The 6,000-nt window shown below is 40.9% G+C and overlaps 1 protein-coding gene across 1 annotated transcript in view; it reads left to right on the top strand.

Annotated features, from left to right (window-relative positions):
• The first annotated feature begins 1,805 nt into the window (after window positions 1-1,805).
• LOC115764287 (rho guanine nucleotide exchange factor 10-like) overlaps window positions 1,806-6,000 on the top strand; it is a 58,799-nt gene continuing 54,604 nt past the window's right edge. Inside the window, exon 1 of the mRNA XM_030707219.1 lies at window positions 1,806-1,924. The gene's annotated coding sequence lies outside the window, so the exon portion shown is untranslated. The remainder of the gene's footprint in view (window positions 1,925-6,000) is intronic.

The following is a 6,000-nucleotide window of genomic DNA, read 5'->3' as shown; positions in this document are numbered from 1 at the left end:
TCCAGGCCAAGTCCTAAGTTCCAATACCCAATTGCTGTTATTTACCATATGCAATTTGAATGGGCAAAAAACCCAGCGACAGGCACAACTGGCAGACTTTTTGCGTCATGGCTTCGGAAGAATTCTGTGCAATATGTGAATGTTTGTGTGTGTGCATGTGTATGTGTGCGTAAGTCTATTGTGGTGTGTGTTCTTGTCAACCAGGAACATGGAATATGTAAAAAAGTACTGAATTCAACATTCGTTCTCCTCGACGCAGCGCAAACAAAGCCTTTACCTCCTCCTATGCCATATGGGCAACAAAGATTCTATGCTCGTTTAAATTGTTCACAGAAGTGGGTTAAAATAAACAAAAGTCATCTTACAATTCTAAACCCACACAATCACGTGCCAACTTGCACGCACATATACATGTACATACATATGTACATACATATATCAAAAACATATAGTTGTGAAATGGCACTACAAAAGGCATGCCTAACATGCCTGCTGGGTACCTTCATAAACAAGTACTGAAAAGGGAAATGCAATTGCACGACTCTCCGATCGACGCTCTCGCTCGCTCTTAAGCTGCGCTCCGGTATGTCAGCTCTTCATTTTCCGTTTTCATTCATAAAATTTCGATTGAATCGCTACAGTAGCAACGATTTGTGAGTAAACCGTGTTTTGTTTACAGTGCGCTCGCTGGCAATGGAAAAACGTGCAAGCGTTTCCCTATTTATGTTTAATAAATGAGCGAGAATATTTTGGTTAAATATATGATCACATATGTGTATGTATAATAATAATATTTGAATGTTTACCCAAATGTAGATAATACTGAATGAATTCGATTTTTGCAAATTCCATTGAACAAAATAAATAAATGCAATATTAATAAAATAAACAAATACTTTATTTTAAGCCAAGTGTTTAAAAATAGCAAAAACAAACAATGAATTGCGCCAGAATTGTTAAGACAAGAAATAACTTATAATACTAACATTGCGCACAGCGGCAATGTTGTGTGCTCTCTGAGAGCGCACTGTTAAGTTAACAGTTGCGTGAGAGCTAACAGCGAGTAGCGGTTAACAGCTCTTTTGAGTATTTAGCAGCTCTCATGAGTATGTCTCAGTTTCCCTGGATTAATAGCGTCTGTTAACTTAGCAGAACAGTCTTATTTCAGAAGTCGAGGTCTGAGGACGTGCAGTCGCCGTTAAAATCTGTGAATTCGAATTATAAATCTTCGTTGCATTTGCAGTGCAATTGCAATTGGCTATCAATTGATGCGAGTACGATTTTTGTTTTGCGACAAATAAAGTTATACAATTAAGTGCACAGCGCGTGTGTTTACTCTGAGTGTTTGTGAGTTTTTTTTTCTAATTTTTTTTGGTTTTTATTTTTGTTAATTTCGGTCGTTCCTCTTCTGCCGAAAGCCAGCGCCGGCGACGGCACAAAGCAGCCGCGCCAATAGCAACAAGTGTAAAGTCAAATAACAGACGAAAGCGAATGCAAGTAAACAAGCACAAAGAAAAAAACTAAACCAAAAGCTGTGAGGCGCTTGCATATGTGTGTTCTAAGCAGTAACAAACACAAACACAAGCACAACTGCAATTAACGATTAACAAAAAGAAAGCAACTGAAGCAACAACAATACGCAGAAACAACAATTGTTGCCTATTTGACCGAAAGAATAAGAACAAACGGCCGCATAACTAGCTGCCGCAGCAGCTGTCATATTGAAAAGCAAAACAGCAAAACGGCAAAACGGCAAAAACAAAAGTGCAGTGACTTCACCTTCACAAAACACACATAACAAAAAACAAAAAAAAAAAAAAAAAAATAACAAAACATAAGAAAGAAAAAAAGCAGACTACAAATATCAGCGCGATCACAAGAGAGACAGTAATAGACAGCGAGAGCAGAGGAGCAGAAAGAAAAGGTAACGACACAAAGAACAATTGCAAATTATTGTGGTTTTTGCTTTTGCATTTGATATTTGCGCGTTGCATTTCGATGCGAAATGGCAATTGAGAACAGTGGAGCATTGGAAGATTGGAACATTGGAACTGGAACTGCAACTGCAACTGTCACAGAGAGACAGATGCATTTCCATGCTGTTGTTGTTGCATAGATTCAAAATTCAGTGTTGATCAATTTATCAGTTTCTCGCGATTCCCTTTCGTGTTTCCTGCTCGTTTTGCTTTGTGCTTATGCCGTTCATTCCGCGCATTTTTAATTGCCGCACGCCTTGCATTTGATACATTTGATGCATTTGTTATTGTAATTTCCCTTTTGCGGCATATTTATACAAAATTCAACACTCAACACGCATTCGTTGCATTTAAATTTTCGATTTGCGTTCGCGTTTCCAGGAACTATTTGTACTTGTGCACGAGAACAAGAACAAGAACCCAAACCCGAGGCGAACGACAAACGACAATAAAGAAACTTTGTGAATCGGGGGCGGAGTAGAAGCTGCAGTTAAGCAGCAATTGATGAAAAAAAAAATAAAAAAAACAAACGAGCAAGTAGGCCGACTGCGCAATACTCTTATGACCGCCTTCTTGACAATGCGGCCAGTGACTTTCAAACTGTGGCGCTACGAATGTGACACTCAAACTGTGACCCATGCTACCAAATTCTGTTAGCAAGTTTCGTGCAGCAACAACTGATATGCTCCTTTACACTCACAAGCAGAGCATTTAATTCAAAGCTTGTGTGTGTGAGTGTGTGTGTTCTCTGCATATCAAACTGCAATTTTGAGCCCACTCTTTAAGCTGCCGCTAGCCTCCGGCTTTGTGCGGCCTTTGCATCGCAACCGTAACAGCAGCACGAAACGCGGCCCCGAGCCACAGTTGGCAATACCAAGAAGAGACCGACACCGACACTGAGACCGAGACCAAGACGGAGACCCAGACCCAGACCCTGGCACACTCAACCCTTTCAAAGCAAACCGAATTCGAACTCGAATATTCGCATCAAGTGCGCTTTTTGCGCCGCTTTCAATTTTGGCCTCCAGCGCCTACAAAACAAAAGTAAACCGAACCCAAGACCGACTCACAGATCTGCATATTCATAATTATACGTACATATGTACATACATACATTCATATAAGTATCTTAGTTCTTCGGGAATATGAGGAATTTGCATTCTCTCTTTGAAATGTAAAATAAAGCACACTTCCTTCAAGGGAATAATTCGATTTTCCAGCAGGACAACGCCCCTGTTCTCACTGCCAGAGCTGAAAGCTCAGATATCAAAATTAGAAGAATAATCTCTAGATCTCTCTAGCGTACAAAATGAATAGAACTTTAGGTGTTCACTCAAGAGGGTTTTCACTGTAGAAAGGGAAAATGTTGGTATCAAGATGTTTGATATTTGTTTTCTTCAAAATTTGCTGTTCCGTTTCGCGATCTTCAATCTGAACATGATCCATAAGCAAAAGGCAACAGCAAATGCGAGCTCAATCAATGTGTGTGTGTGAGTGTGAGAGAGAGAGAGTGTGTGTGTGTGTGTGTGTATCTATGGAGATATTTACATACGAATACTTCAAATAGCGCTCACCATGCCGCCAAGTTTGCAACACATGTTTACCATTTGTTGCCGCAATACAAATGCACAAATGCAACACACACACACACAGCTGTACAAGTGTGTGTGTGTGTGTATTTTATATTCAAAGAAAACTCCTTTCGGATCTTGCTGCCGCTTGGCCTAGGCCGCCGGCGGCAGGCAACTGGCGGGGGCGCCGAGTGAGACATAGAAACTGAGCCAAGAGAACATAACATGAATACAAACGAATCGCATGACGTTGACAGCAAACTGAGTTATTTCCAAAATGGAAATTGAGCGGCAACAACAACAATGGCCAAAGGCAACAGGCGAAACAGGCGACGCGTCGGCCAAAGGCAGCGTCAAAGGGAAACATAGATACATACATGCATTTACACATAAATAGAAACCGTAGCCAAGTTTTTGTTTTTGGGAAAGTTGCGTCATCTGTTGTCACTTGACGACATAGATCCCAAGTAATAAGAAGAAGAAATCAAATCAAAAACTTTAGCTCAACATGCACAGAAATGTGTTCGCGCGTGTGTGTGTGTGTGTGAGTGAGTGAGTGTGTGAGAGTGAGTGAGTGAGTGTGTGTGTGTGTGTGTGTTTGTGTGTGTGTGTGTGTGTCAGTACTGTGTATCTGTCAGATACGCAGCTCAACACGCAGAGCAGTGTAATTAAAACAACAACAACAACAACAATAAGAATATAGCTTGAACCAGCAGGTGTATCCGGCTTAAAGATACCCTGTTGTCAGCACACAAGCAGACGCGTCTTTTGAAGACTTGCAATGGGCAGGACACTCTCCTTGACGTGTCAGCAACGTTGTCTTCGAGTTAACACTTTTCTGACTCTCAAATTGATTACAAAAAGTTCAATTTAATTTAACAAGGCCGTATTATTATGTTACCTGAAAAAATGATGCGTGAATGGACGCCTGACGAGTTAAAAGACATGAAAGCTAGTAAGTCACAAGACACCTTCGATGACATGTCAGCCAGGCCGTCATGAGGCCATCAACGACATCAGCAATTGGCTAGAATCGTGAACTACATTTTCATACGACATTTTCGGCTAGTCAGAAAAAATGTGAACGCATTTGCGATAACTACAGGGTATACAACAATAATAATACGCATTAGGCTCGGGCCCGGCGCGCAGTGAAAGCGAATCGCCAACTTGTTAACTAACTTCATAGCTATACCCATTTGCCGACTGTTAACAGCACTGACTGCAACTACAATAAACAATAAAAACAACAACAGCTACAGAAACATTCGACAAACAGCACACACACACACGCACAGAGAGACATGCAGCACAACAAGCAGAAGATTTAATGATTTTAACTAAAACAACAACTAAGATGAAAACGAAAGTCTTGGGCCACACACACACACAGACAAGCACGCATAGTTAAGAGAGAGGGATAGCGCGAAAGAGCGTGAGCGTGAGCGAGAGCGAGAGCGGGGTAACGGTAGCGGGGAGTTAGCTGCACAGCAAATTAAATTGAAACGCTGCGTAGATAACTGCATCAAACAGCCCTGCGCCCCACAATACCCCGCCAACTGCCCACCCACCAATTCAAACCCAGTTTACCTATTTGCTGTTGTTGCTGTTGCTGTTGTTGTTATTGCTGCACTCCTCTCATTTGCAGTCGCTGCAGTTGTCGCCGTCGGCGTCGCAGTCGCAGTTACATTGATTAATTTGTTGCTCGTCGTCGTCGTCTTGTTGTTTGCTTTTTTTCTTCTTTATTTCTTTGCTTTTGTTTTTTTTTGACAATTTTCAATTTTCATGGCGCATCTCATACGGTGAAGCCCCCCGCCTCCAACCCAACCCCTACCCACATGGGGCGTCCCCATTGCACGTCACGCCCCGTCGCATTGCATTTGTATTGTTTTGTTTTAACCCGATTTTCGGTTTCGATTTCATTTGCGTGTAGAAATGCATTTAGTTGTTTTTCTTCTTCTTCTTCTTCTTCGTTTCTCTTGCTTCCTCTTCTTCTTCTGCTACATTTTTATTTTTATAATTTCAAGTTAATTACTGTGACTTTGTAAGCTCTGCCAGCTGTTGTTAATGTGCGTCCCCCGCCACCAGCCCCCTTGCCCTTCAAAAACCAAATGATACCAAAACAGAGAGAGAAAAAAATAAATAGATTTCTCTGGAATCCTTAAATGCCAGTTCTCACTTTTCTCATTCTCACTCCCGCTGCTACAGCTACAACTACGACAATTGTGAACACATAAATGCGCTCAATTCACAATTGACAACTGACAGACATAAAACCCAAGTCGAACTATAGCTTTGTTGTTTTTAAGCCCATTTATTTACATAATTCATTATTTGTTTATTTACTCAATGATTTTTAATTGTTGAACAACTCGCATACCTTGAAGTTCATTAAAAATATATATAAAGTATTTAGCTAATGCGCTTAACTAATAAATGCTCAGCTTAAATGT

This window comes from Drosophila novamexicana, unplaced genomic scaffold, assembly GCF_003285875.2.
Source record: "Drosophila novamexicana strain 15010-1031.04,08,12 unplaced genomic scaffold, DnovRS2.1 tig00000820-arrow-pilon, whole genome shotgun sequence".
NCBI classification, from domain to species: domain Eukaryota; kingdom Metazoa; phylum Arthropoda; class Insecta; order Diptera; family Drosophilidae; genus Drosophila; species Drosophila novamexicana.
The sequence above is the reverse complement of the archived record's forward strand: the minus strand, read 5'-3'. Positions and strand labels throughout refer to the sequence as shown.